Here is a 13,522-nt window from a genome sequence, read left to right on the forward strand (position 1 = left end):
AGATGAAGTGAGACAGCAAAGTTACGCATGGTGGCTGGGTAGTTCTCACACTGGGTTCCTTTATAGTGCAAATCAAGCTGCAAGTCTGCTGGAGCAAAGAGATGGGTATTGGAAAGGGGCAGAGAGTAGGACAACAGCCCCTGGGTTGGGGCTTCTTTTGTGGGAAGGAGCTGAAAGGAGTAGGTAACCTTCTCTACTGCAGATTGTGGCAGAGAGCAGGAATGAAGCCTTTTCCTGGGGGTGTATTCAGGGCCATACTAGTTACAAGGCCCCCTTCACAGAGTTCACAAGGAACGGAATGGGGAGGGGGTAAAGAGGGTAGAAAACCCACATTGGTTTGCTGTAATCGACAACGGAGGGACACCACCTAACTGTCTATAGACGAAGAAATGTGCTGTTCACAGGCTGGGAGCAGCTTGTACTCCCCAACGCCAGAGCCTGGTTTCGGCCCCTTTGCTATGCTGACTCCCATGTGACCTGAGGCTCTGGAGCAGGACAAGTCTCGTTATTTACCACACAGTGACAGAGAGGCAGCCGTGTTATCTGTATTCTAACAAAACAAACCAGCAGTCCCGTAGCACTTTTTACAGACTAACAAAATAATTTATTAGGTGATGAGCTTTCGTGGGACAAACCCACTTCATCAGATCAATAGCATTTCCAGTCCAGACTGACACTTATATAGTGCAGAGGTCCAAAAAAAAAACAAAAAAACCAGACATTAGTAATCTTATTACACATAAGCCTGTCAGTGAGCATTGCAATGGAGTGGGCCATTCTGTTAAAGACCTGAGAACATGCCTCCTACAACAAAGAGACTTAAACAGCAGATCACAAAGGGAGATGGGTGAACTGAAGCAGCCAACGGGGAGTTTGCCTGGGAAAGCATCCAAGGGGAGCTCAGATGAGTGTGGCTTTTGGGGAGCTGCGTTGTCAGCTGGTGGGCTGAATATCTGCCCGTGTGTCTGAGCTTTTGTTTTGCAAAAAGGGGCAGTTTGGAAGCATGTTTGGCAGATTGGTAAAGTTGCAAGGTGTGAATTGGGAGTGCTTTGTTCCGGGTGGTCTTTCAAGGTCTGATTAGATTGGAGGCAAGGCTCTGAGCCAGGCCTAGCCAGCCAGCAGCCCTATAAGAAGACAGCCACAGCAAAAATTGTGAACAGTGAACAGGGAGTTCACCTTGGGGGTCTGGGGGTGCCCCATAACAGTTGTCCCTTTCTTATAGGTTTGTTTTTCTTGTGCCCTTCAAGGCATCACCAGAAACATGGAGGGGAATTCTCTGAAGAAAGGGGAAAAATGGATTGTGACATGTCCACTGAGAAGTCAGCTGTTGTGACCTGCACGGCATGTGCCATGTTTGTCTTCCTCCCAGACGACAGAAAGGATTTTGTATGTTCCAAGTGCAACCTGGTTGCCATTTTGGAAGAGAACGTTAGAGGACCTGAGGCACAAATATCAACCCTCAGATCCAACACAGAAGGTGACAATTTTCTGGATAGAAAGCTCCACTTAGTACTGCAGGAACAGCAGGCTGTTCAAAACAAGGAAGAGAACTGGAATTACATTACCTCCAGGAGAAGAAAACTAATCAGGTCTCTCCAATTCCAGTTGAGTTAAGCAACTGCTTTCAGCCTCTCTGCACAGGTGATATGGTGGAGATAACTGGGGCAGATACCTCACAGGGAATGGATCAGAAGAAAACCCCACAGATTGTAAGGCATGGGATGTGACATCCTAGGGATGGGGGTTCTATGACCACCAGCCCTAACAGAAGACAAGTGATGGTGGTTGGGGACTCCCTCCGAAGAGGGACAGAGTCATCCATCTGCCATCCAGACCTAGAGTCCCAGCACATTTGCTGCTTGCCAGGAGCTAGAATCTGGGATGTTAGAGTCTCTTCCAAAAATCATTAAACCTGCAGACTATTACCCATTCCTACTTCTCCATGTAGGAACTAATGATACAGCCAAGAGTGACCTTGACAAGATCACTGAAGATTATGTAACCCTAGGAAGAAAGATCAAGGAATATGGAGCACAAGTGGTATTCTCATCCATCTTCCCTGTGGAAGAAAGGGGTCCAGGTAAGGATCATTGAATCTCCGAGGTAACTGCGTGGCTGTGTAGGTGGTGTCACAGAGAAGGATTTGGTTTTTTCGACCATGGGATTCTGTTTTGCAAACAAGGATTGCTAGGAAGAGATGAGATCCACCTAATGAAGAGAGGAAAGAACATCTTTGTGGGCAGGCTTGCAAACCTAGCGAGGAGGGTTTTAAACTAGGTTTGTTGAGGGATGGTGACACAAGCCCTGAGGTAAGTGGGGAAGGAATAGGGAACAACAAAGTAGGGCTCCTGGGTGAAGAGGAGAAATTGGGGCAATCAGCTACTTCTCTTAGGTGCCTGTACACAAATGCAAGAAGCCTGGGAAACAAACAAGAAAAATTAGAGGCACTGGCACAGTCAAAGAAGTCTGAGGTGGTTGGAATAACAGAGACTTGGTGGGATGACTCGCGTAAGTGGAACAAGGTCATGGAAGGGTATAAACTGTTTAGGAAGGACAGGCAGGGGAGATAAGGAGGAGGAGTTGTGCTCTATGTGAGGGAGTAGTATGATGGCTCAGAGCTCCAGTATAAGGAGAGAGAAAAGCCAGTTGAGTGTCTTTGGGGTAAGCTTAGAGGTGGAAGTAACAGAGGTGATGTTGTAGTTGGTGTCTGCTATAGACCTCCAGATCAGGGAGATGAGATAGATGAGGATTTCTTCAGACAGCTAAGAGAAGCTTCCAAATTACAGGCCCTGGTTCTCACTGGAGACTTCAGTCATCCTGAAATTTGTTGGGAGACCAATACAGCAGCACTCAGACAATCCAGGAAGTTTTTGGAAAATGTTGGGGATAACTTCCTGGTACAAGTGCTTAAGGAACCAACCCGGGGCCCTGCACAGCTTGACCCGCTGCTCACAAGAAGGGAAGAACTAGTAGGAGAAACAGAAGTGGGAGGGTACCTGGGCTGCAGCGACCATGAGATGGTAGATTTCAGTATATTGACAAAAGGAAGAAATGCGAGCTGTAAAATACAGACCCTTGATTTCAAAGAGCTGACTTTGACTCCCTGAGAGATCTGGTGGGCAGAATCCCTTGGGAAACAAAGATGAAGGGGAAAAGAGTTCAGGAGAAGTGGCAGTGTTTTAAAGGAGTCATACCGAAGGCACAGGAATAAACCATCCCACTGCATAGTAAGAAACACAAATAGGGTAGGCAACCAGCTTGCTTTAACAGGGAAATCCTTGGTCAGCTTAAACTCCAAAAAGATGCATATAAGAAATAGAAATATGGACTGTTCGCTAAGCAGGAGTATAAATATATGGCTGCAGAATGCCAGGCAGTAATCAGGAAAGTGAAAGAATAACTGGAACTGCAGCTGGCAAGGGATGTGATGGGTAACGAGAAGGGTTTCTACAGGCATGATAACAATAAGAGGGATATCAGAGAAGGTGTGGGGCCATTACTGGAAGAGGGAGGTAACATAAGGATAGATGATGTAAGAAAAGCTGAAGTACTCAATGATTTTTTTGCCTCAGTCTTCACGGACAAGGACAGCTCCTACACTATGGTGCTAGACAGTGAAATATGGGATGGTGGAGGGCAGCCGTTGGTGGAGAATGAAGGAGTTAAGTGCTACCTAGAAAAACTAGATGTACACAAATCCATGTGTCTGGATTTAATGCACACAAGGGTACTGAGGGAATTGGCATATGTCATTGCTGAACATTTGGGCATTATCTTTGAAGACTCTTGGAGATCAGGAGAGATCCTGGACAATTGGAAAAAGGCAAACGTAGTGCCCATCTTTAAAAAAGGAAAGAAGGACAATTCAGGGAACTATAGACTGGTCGGTGTTACCTCAGTCCCTGGGAAAATAATGGAGGGAATCCTCAAGGAATCCATTTTGGAGCACTTAGAAGAGGGGAAAGTCATCAAAAGTAGCCAACATGGATTCACCATGGGCAAGTCCAGCCTGATCAATCTGAGTAGCTTCTGTGATGAGGTAACAGGCTCTGTGGAAATGGGGAAGTCAGTGGATGTGATATACCTTGACTTCAGCAAAGCTTTTGATACAGTCTCCCACAACATTCTTGCCCATAAGTTAAGGAAGTATGGATTGGATACATGGACTATAAGATGAATAGAAAGCTGGCTTGACAGTCAAGCCCAACAGGTAGTGGTCAATGGCTCAATATGTGGATGGCAGTTGCTTTCAAGTGGAGTGCCCCATGGCTTGAATCTGGGGCCAGTGTTCAACATTGTTATTAATGACCTGGATAAGGGATTGGACTGCAGCCTCAGCAAGTTTGCAGATGACACTAAGCTACAGGGAGAGGTAGATAGGATCCAGAGTGACCTGGATAAATTGGAGGATTGGGCCAAAAGAAATCTGATGTGGTTCAACAAGGAAAAGTGTAGAGTCCTGCACTTGGGACGGAAGACTCCCAGGCATTGTTATAGGCTGGGGACCAACTGGGTAAGCAGCAGTACGACGGAAAGGGACCTAGGGATTATAGTGGATGAAAGGCTGGATATGAGTCAACAGAGTGCCCTTGTAGCAAAGATAGCTAATTGCGATATTGGAGTGCAGTAGGAGGAGCAGATCAAGAGAAGTTGTTATTCCACTCTATTGGGCACTGGTGAGGCCACATCTGGAATATTGGGCTCCCCAGTATAGATAGGATGTGGATGTACTGCAGCAGGTTTAGCGGAGGGCAAGGAAAATGATTAAGGGGCTGGAGCACATGACCTCTGAGAAGAGGCTGATGGATTTGAGCTTATTTATTTTGCAGAAGAGAAGACTGAGGGGTGATTTAATAGTAGTTTTCAACTTCCTGAAGGGGAGCTCTAAAGAGGATGGAGAGAAACTGTTCTCAGTGGTGACACGCAGTAGAACAAGGAGCAATAGCCTGAAGTTACAGAAGGGGAGGTGTAAGCTGGATATTAGGAAAAATTCCTTCACCAGGAGGGTGGTGAAGCACTGGAATGCGTTGCCTAGGGAGGTGGTGGAATCTTCATCCCTAGAGGTTTTTAAGTCCCAACTTGACAAAGTGCTGGCTGGGTGACTTAGTTGGGGTTGTTCCTGCCTGAAGCAGGGGGCTGGACTCAATGACCTCCTGTGGTCCCTTCCAGCCCTAGGATTCTGTGATTCAAATTGGATACAAGAACACTTGGTCTCCATAGAGATAGCAATTATCTCATGCATTGCAGGGATTGTTTCCCTTCCTTTGGTATTTGTAATGATCTCAGGCAAGACACTTAGTATCTCCACCCCACACCCCCCTTCAGTGCCAGGTATCTGATTTGTCAGTTTTTATTTCTTTTTTTTTTTTTTTTTGACTTCTGTGCTATATAACCGTCAGTCTGTCCTGAAAATGCCATTGCTCTGAAGAAGTGGGTCTATTCCATGAAAACTTATCACCCAATAAATTGTTAGTCTTAAAGTGCTACATGATGGCTGGTTTGTTTTATTTACCGCCTGGTATCTGAAAGGGCAGAGAGTTCCCAGTCAGTACACCCAACCCCTCAGTTCCTGTGCCCATCGTGTACCCAACTGGGCTCTCAGAACGTGCTCCGTGTCCTCACAGAGAAGGTGCTGCTTCCGCAGACCCTCCAAAATGCTCCACAGCTCCAGCCAATAGCAGGTGAGGTGCTGCTGCTTGCTCCCTAGCATGTGGCTGGGGAACAGAGGGGATTTTGTTCTGCTCTCCATCAAGCTGTACTGGTGCTCAGCCTGGATGAGTGCCATCTGCAGGAACACAGAGGAGCGTCAGGCACCCTTCGAGGGACATACCTAGTCCTTGCATGTTGAACAGTAACAGAGAGGAAGCCGTGCTAGTCTATACACTATCAAAACAAAAAGCAGTCAAGTAGCACTTTAAAGACAAGCAAAACAGTTTATTAGGTGAGCTTTCGTGGGACAGACCCACTTGTTCAGACCATAGCTGGTCTGGCTGTGGTCTGAAGAAGTGGGTCTGTCTCACGAAAGCTCACCTAATAAATTATTTTGCTAGTCTTTAAAGTGCTACTTGACTGCTTTTTGTTTTGATCCCTAGTCCTGCATGCCTGCTGGCCCAGCCCCTGGCCCTCCCATCCCAGCTATTGTGAGAGCCCAGGGCATTTTCACACAGATGATAAGTTAATTTTTAAATACAACATTGCTGGTCGCCATTATCCTCTCCTCACCCCAGCCTTCTGTCAGAGTGCTGAGATCCATGCAGCTGAGAGGCAGGAAACCTTCCTGTAGCTGCCACCTGCTTCCAGCCTTACGACACTACTCCCACCCTCCCTCGTCACAGGCAGTAAGTAATGTCTCAACTGTAGGCCCCTTGGGGTGGGAGCACTGGGCTTTGCGCATCAAACCTGGCCCTGGCTGCCACTGGAAGTGCTACTTATCACTTTGCCTTGAGCTAGAGGGACATCTGCTGGTGAACCAGTTTCACTACTCGTGCTAAGGCTGGCATATTGCTTCCCATGGCTTTAAGGGATGTGGGTGGATGCTGCCCTCGAGGTAATTTCTGTGTGGAGAAGGAATTCAGATCATGTGGATGTGCTGGAGCAGGTTCAGCAGAGGGCAATGAAAATGATTAAGGGGCTGCAGCACATGACCTGTGAGGAGAGGCTGAGGGATTTGGGCTTGTTTAGTTTACAGAAGAGAAGACTGAGGGGTGATTTCATAGCAGCCTTCAACTTCCCCAAAGGGGACTCTAAAGAGGAGGGTGAGAAACTGTTCTCAGTGGTGACAGATAGCAGAACAAGGAGCAATGGTCTGAAGTTACAGGAGAGGAGTAGGTTGGATACCAGGAAGAACTACTTCACCAGGAGGGTGGTGAAGCACTGCAATCTGTTGCCTAGAGAGGTGGTGGTGAGGTTTTTAAGTCCTGGCTTGACAACGTCCTGGTTGGGATGACTTAGTTGGGGTTGATTCTGCTGGAAGCAGGGGGCTGGACTCAATGACCTCCTGAGGTCCCCTCCAGCCCTATGATTCTATTCTATGAGTCATTCAAGCAGCAATAAATTAATAGCTTATAAATGTGTGACCCATGTGCAGGGATCAGGAACTCTCAGGGTGTATGGGTAACACGGGCCAGGGAATAGGCAGGACCAGCAGCCCCAGATGGCTCAGCTGTTGGGGGGGCCAATGCAGAGAAAGGATTCAGCCAGCATGGCCATAACCCTAGTCTACTAATGAAACTCTACATTGCCTGGAACACATTAATTCAGCCTCACAGCCCTCTAGAGATATGACCCTACTATATGAACAGAGGAACTGAGGCTCAGAGAGGGCACATGACATGCCCAAGGTAACCCACACTGCGCGACTTGCAAAGCTGGGAACAGATCCCACAAGACCTGACTCCCTTAGTCCATCCTCCTTTACCTTGTAAATCTCCTGTCAGCTGCCCTAGCCCAGGTTCTGGGTACACCTTAAGAGAGATGTAGAAACTCCAGGAGGGCTGTGAGCTGCTGGAAGGACAGGAGTAGCACTGAAGAAGCTTTTGGCTGCCCACAGGGCTAAGTATGGCTTATAGGGAGACCAGAACTGATCACACAATCATCCCCCTCCACAACAATCAGCCTTTCTCTTGAGAGAGAAAGAGAGAGAGAGAGAGAGAGAACAAACTCCTACACGATCAAGAGAGAAGGCACCAGGGGGAATCGTCTGGCGAAGTGGCCCAGGGAGGAGAGTTGCTGTGCCAAGGACCAAGGGAGTCAGCTCCTCCCATTGGCAGCTGCACAGGGTCCCTGGGCTGGAACCCAGCATGAGTGGGTGGGGGCTGGGTTATCCCCAGACCATCTCTCGCCCCAGCGAGGGCAGCAGGGCCCTTAAGGGGTCCTAGTGGACTGGTCAGAGGACAAAAGCCTGGGAATTGGACTGAATTTGCCACACTGTATAAATGTTTTGACAGTACAACGTGTTAGTCTTTTGTTAATATTGTTTCAGAGTCCCAGGATGGACCCATTGGGCACTAATCATTCCATCCTATGTCCCATGGGGAGTTGCTTCTTACTGAGGTGTTTTTCTCTGTTTACTAAATCCACATGTATGTCCTCTGTCTCCTGGCTCAGTATGGCACAAGAGGCCAGCAACTCTGGGTGGCAGAGCATGTCTCCAATCAACACAGGATGTCTGGTTACTGGCCATCTCCTGAATGTTCCTTTCCTGGACACCCTGAGACCCAGGGGATTCTTGCTTCTCCCTGCCAGTCCCTCTCAAGGATGAATGCTGTGCTTCCTAGGCAGCCAGGTCCCACGCACTGGAAATATGAAGGTAACTTTCTCCCTTGGGCCAGGCCCTGTGCGTTTGAGATGGATTCTGTCCCCATTGCTTCACTTCTCCCTTTGCTCTTGCCTTTGAAAGTACTGTCTCTGATTATTTCTTGGCTTCTTGCACAGGACTCTTGGCTTTCCTCTTACCTTTCATCTTTATATTGGAAACTCAAACACCCATTTGCAGCAGGACTTTCAAGATAGGAAATGAGCCCAACCACATATGAAATGTCAAGAACATATCTGGTCACCTGTCACTTGTTTTCCTTCATGTAAAAGATTCTTCCCACACAGGGCTGAGAAACAGCTAGAACTGAGATTGGGAGGGTAATAAGCAGATTGGCTCCTGATCTGCTTTAACAGCAGTCCAGAAAGGGGTGGAACTCTAAACACAAAGCAGGGGCAGACACCAGATAAGAACATAAGAACGGCCACACTGGGTCAGACCAAAGGTCCATCCAGCCCAGCATCCCGTCTGCTGACAGTGGCCAATGCCAGGTGCCCCAGAGAAGGAGTACAAAAGACAATGATCAAGTGATTTATCTCCTGCCATCCATCTCCTGCCCTTGTACTGAAGGCTAGGGCACCATACTTTACCCCTGGCTACTAGCCATTTGTGGACCTAACCTGCAAAAATTTATCGAGCTCTTTTTTAAACCCTAATAGAGTCCTGGCCTTCACAGCCTCCTCCGGCAAGGAGTTCCACAGGTTGACTGTGCGCTGTGTGAAGAAAAATTTCCTTTTATTAGTTTTGAACCAACTACCCATCAATTTCATTAGGTATCCCCTAGTTCTTGTATTATGGGAAAAGGTAAATAATTTTTCTATATTCACTTTCTCCACACCATTCATGATTTTATATACCTCTATCATATCGCCCCTCAATCGCCTCTTTTCCAGACTGAAAAGTCCCAGTCTCTCTAGCCTCTCCTCGTATGGGACCCGTTCCAAACCCCTAATCATCTTAGTCGCCCTTTTCTGAACCTTTTCTAATGCCAATATATCTTTTTTGAGGTGAGGAGACCACATCTGCACGCAGTACTCAAGATGTGGGCGTACCATAGTTTTATACAGGGGAAGTATGATATCTTTTGTCTTATTATCTATCCCTTTTTAAATAATTCCTAACATCCTATTTGCTTTACTAACTGCCGCTGCACACTGCATGGATGTCTTCAGAGAACTATCCACTATAACTCCAAGATCCCTTTCCTGATCTGTTGTAGCTAAATTTCACCCCATCATGTTGTACGTGTAATTTGGGTTATTTTTTCCAATGTGCATTACCTTACACTTACCCACATTAAATTTCATTTGCCATTTTGCTGCCCAGTCACTCAGTTTGCTGAGATCTTTTTGTAGTTCTTCACAATCCCTTTTAGTTTTGACTGTCCTGAACAACTTGGTGTCATCTGCAAACTTTGCCACCTCACTGCTTACCTCATTTTCTAGATCATTGATGAACAAGTTGAACAGGATCGGTCCCAGGACTGACCCCTGGGGAACACCACAAGTTACCCTCCTCCATTGTGAAAATTTACCATTTATTCCAACCTTTTGTTTTCTGTCTTTTAACCAATTCCCGATCCATGAAAGGATCTTTCCTCCTATCCCATGACTGCCTAATTTACATAAAAGCCTTTGGTGTGGGACCGTGTCAAAGGCTTTCTGGAAATCTAGGTATATTATGTCCACTGGGTGCCCCTTGTCTGCATGTTTATTAACCCCTTCAAAGAATTCTAATAGATTAGTTAGACACGACTTCCCTCTGCAGAAACCATGCTGACTTTTGCCCAACAATTCGTGCTCTTCTACGTGCCTTACAGTTTTATTCTTTACTATTGTTTCTACTAATTTGCCTGGTACTGATGTTAAACTTATCAGTCTATAATTGCCAGGGTCTCCTCTAGAGCCTTTTTTAAATATTGGAGTTATATTGGCCGTCTTCCAGTCATTGGGTACCGAAGCGGATTTAAAGGATAGGTTACAAACCACTGTTGTTAACTCCGCAATTTCACATTTGAGTTCTTTCAGAACCCTTGGGTGAATACCGTCTGGTCCTGGAGACTTGTTACTATTCAGCTTATCAATTAACTCCAAAACCTCTTCTAATGTCACTTCAATCTGGGAGAGTTCCTCAGATTTGTCACCTAAAAAGGCTGGCTCAGATTTAGGAACCTCTGTAACATCCTCAGCCATGAAGACTGAAGCAAAGAAATCATTTAATCGCTCTGCAATGGCACTGTCTTCCTTGATTGCTCCTTTTATACCTTTATCGTCCAAGGGCCCCACTGCTTTTTTAGCGGGCTTCCTGCTTCTAATGTATTTAAAAAACATTTTACTATCATTTTTTGAATTTTTGGCTAGCTGTTCCTCAAACTCTTTTTTGGCTTTTCTTACTACATTATGACACTTAATTTGGGAGTGTTTATGTTCCTTTCTATTTTCCTCACTAGGATTTGACTTCCACTTTTTAAAAGCTGCCCTTTTCTCTCTCACTGCCTTTTTAACATGGCTGTTTAGCCATGGTGGTTCTTTGTTAGGTCTCTTACTGTGTTTTTTTATTTGGGGGTATACATTTAAGTTGGGCCTCTAGTATGGTGTCTTTAAACAGTTTCCATGCAGCTTCCAGGGATTTTAGTTTAGTTACTCTACCTTTTAGTTTCTGTTTAACTAGCTTCCTCATTTTAGTGTAATTCCCCTTTTTGAAATTAAATGCCGGAGTGTTTGACTGCTGCGGTGTTCTTCCCAACACAGGAATATTAAAAGTTATTATATTGTGGTCACTATTTCCAAGCGGTCCAGTAACAGTTACCTCTTGGACCAGATCCTGCGTTCCAGTCAGGACTAGATCGAGAATTGACTCTCCCCTTGTGGGTTCCTGTACTAGCTGCTCCAAGAAGCAGTCATTTAAGGCATCAAGAAATTTAATCTCTGAATCCTGTCCTGAGGTGACATGTACCCAATCAATATGGGGATAATTGAAATCTCCTATTATTACTGTGTTTTTTATTGTGATAGCCTCTCTAATCTCCCTTAACATTTCAGCATCACTATCACTGTCCTGGTTAGGTGGTCGGTAATATATTCCTAATGCCATATTCATATTAGAGGAATGAATTGTTATCCATAATGATTCTATGGAACATTTTGATTCCTTTAGGACTTTTGCTTCATTTGATTCTATATTATATTTCACATATAGTACCACTCCGCCACCCGCACGACCTGTTCTGTCTTTCCGATATAATTTATATCCCGGTATGATAGTGTCCCACTGATTGTCCTCATTCCACCATGTTTCTGTGATGCCTATTATGTCAACTTCGTCCTTTGATATGAGGTACTCCAGTTCACCCATCTTATTAGACAGACTCCTAGCATTTGTGTAAAAGCACTTTAAAAAACTACCACTATTTATATGTCCGCCTTTCACAGACGCGTTGGATTTTTTTATATGCGATTGTTTCACAGCTGATCTTGCCCACATATTATTTCCCACGTTCCCTATCTGACTAACTTCTAGGGAATCCCCATCTATGAAGCCTCGTGTAAGAGATGTCTCCGTCCGATCCAGGCGCTCCCCCGCACCAATCGGCTTGCAGTGCAGAGGGACCTGGAAGTGAGGAGGTGAAGGACAAGCTGCCAGGGAGAAGTTCAGAAACCCGTCATTGAGAGACTCTTTATCTGACCAGGTTGCGTTGTGAAAGAAACTGCAGGAAACAAAGAACTGCCAAGTACTTCTGTGACAGGAAAGTCACAGGCAAGAGATCTTTTCTCCCCAAGTAAAGGGAACCAAAAGCAGAATATTCCTGCTGCTTTCACAAACAACATGTAGGCAGGATCAGAAAAAAATATGGAGAGACATAGCTCATAGAGCTGAAAGGGACCCCAGGAGATCATTGAGTCCAGTCCCCTACCCTCTAGGCAGGACCAAGCACCATCCTATTTTGCCCAAATCCCTAAATGCCCCCCTCGAAGGATTGAGCTCACAACTTGGGGTTGAACAGGATAATGCTCAAACCACTGAGCTCTCCCTCCCCACAAACTTAGAGTTTCAGAAAGGTATCATCCTGAGCAGAGAAACTTTGTCAAGAGCTGGGGCATTCATCAGGGACAGGAGGGTTTGCAAGGAACTTGATGAAGAGAGACTGGCAAAGTTGTTCCTTTTGGAGCCTAGTGGGTCTGCTCTTGTAGAACAGCCCATGTGACTGCACAGTAGTAGTAGTAGCATCCTTCAGTCTATGTAGACTATGGATTGCGCCCTTCATAGTTCCGTTTGGCATCCTCATTTGCAGTGTCGGCTGTGACTGTGAAGACCCACACAAGAGTGACAGTCCTTGCTGCATCTGTTGCATATGTAATGGGTGTCTGGCAGGTCCTTGCTGTGCTTTCTGTGGGCTCACTTCTCCTTTGCTAGCTGTCTGATCCTCAACTCACCCTTCTGAAGGCCCTTGTATAGTTCCTGCCTCCATCTGCTGCGATCATCTGCCAGCTCCTCCCAGCTGTCTGGCTTGATGTCTACTTCCCTGAGGTCTCTCTTGCAAACATCTTTGTAGCGCAGCTGGGGGCGTCCGGGAAGTCTTTTGCCGGAGGCTAGCTCGCCGAACAGGATGTCTTTTGGGATCCTTCCATCATTCATCCTGTGGATGTGGCCAAGCCAGCGGAGCTGCCGCTGCCTGAGGAGGGTGTGCATAGTTGGGATTCCAGCTTGCTCAAGGACGGCGGTGTTGGGCACTCTGTCCTTCCACGATATTCCAAGGATGAGCCTGAGGCAGCGCAAGTGGAAGATGTTCAGCCTTTTTTCCTGGCGGGCATACAGGGTCCAAGTCTCGCTGCCATAAAGGAGGGTGCTGAGGATGCAGGCTCTGTAGACTTGCATTTTGGTGTGAGTGTACAGCTTGTTGTTATTCCACACTCTCTTGCTGAGTCTGGACAGAGTTGTGGCTGCTTTACCGATCTTCCTATTTAGCTCAGTGTCCAACGACAGGGTGTCAGTGATGGTGGACCCGAGGTAAACGAACTCATGGACGACCTCTAACGTCTAGTTGTCAATGCTGATTGATGGAGAAACAGCAACATCCTGAGCAAGTACATTTGTCTTCTTTAGGCTGATGGAGAGCCCAAAGTCCTTGCATGCTTTGGAGAACCGATCCAGCAGCTTCTGAAGCTGGTCTTCTGTGTGTGACACAACAGCAGCGTCATCTGTGAACAG

This window comes from Carettochelys insculpta, chromosome 6 (assembly GCF_033958435.1).
Source record: "Carettochelys insculpta isolate YL-2023 chromosome 6, ASM3395843v1, whole genome shotgun sequence".
NCBI classification, from domain to species: Eukaryota; Metazoa; Chordata; order Testudines; family Carettochelyidae; genus Carettochelys; species Carettochelys insculpta.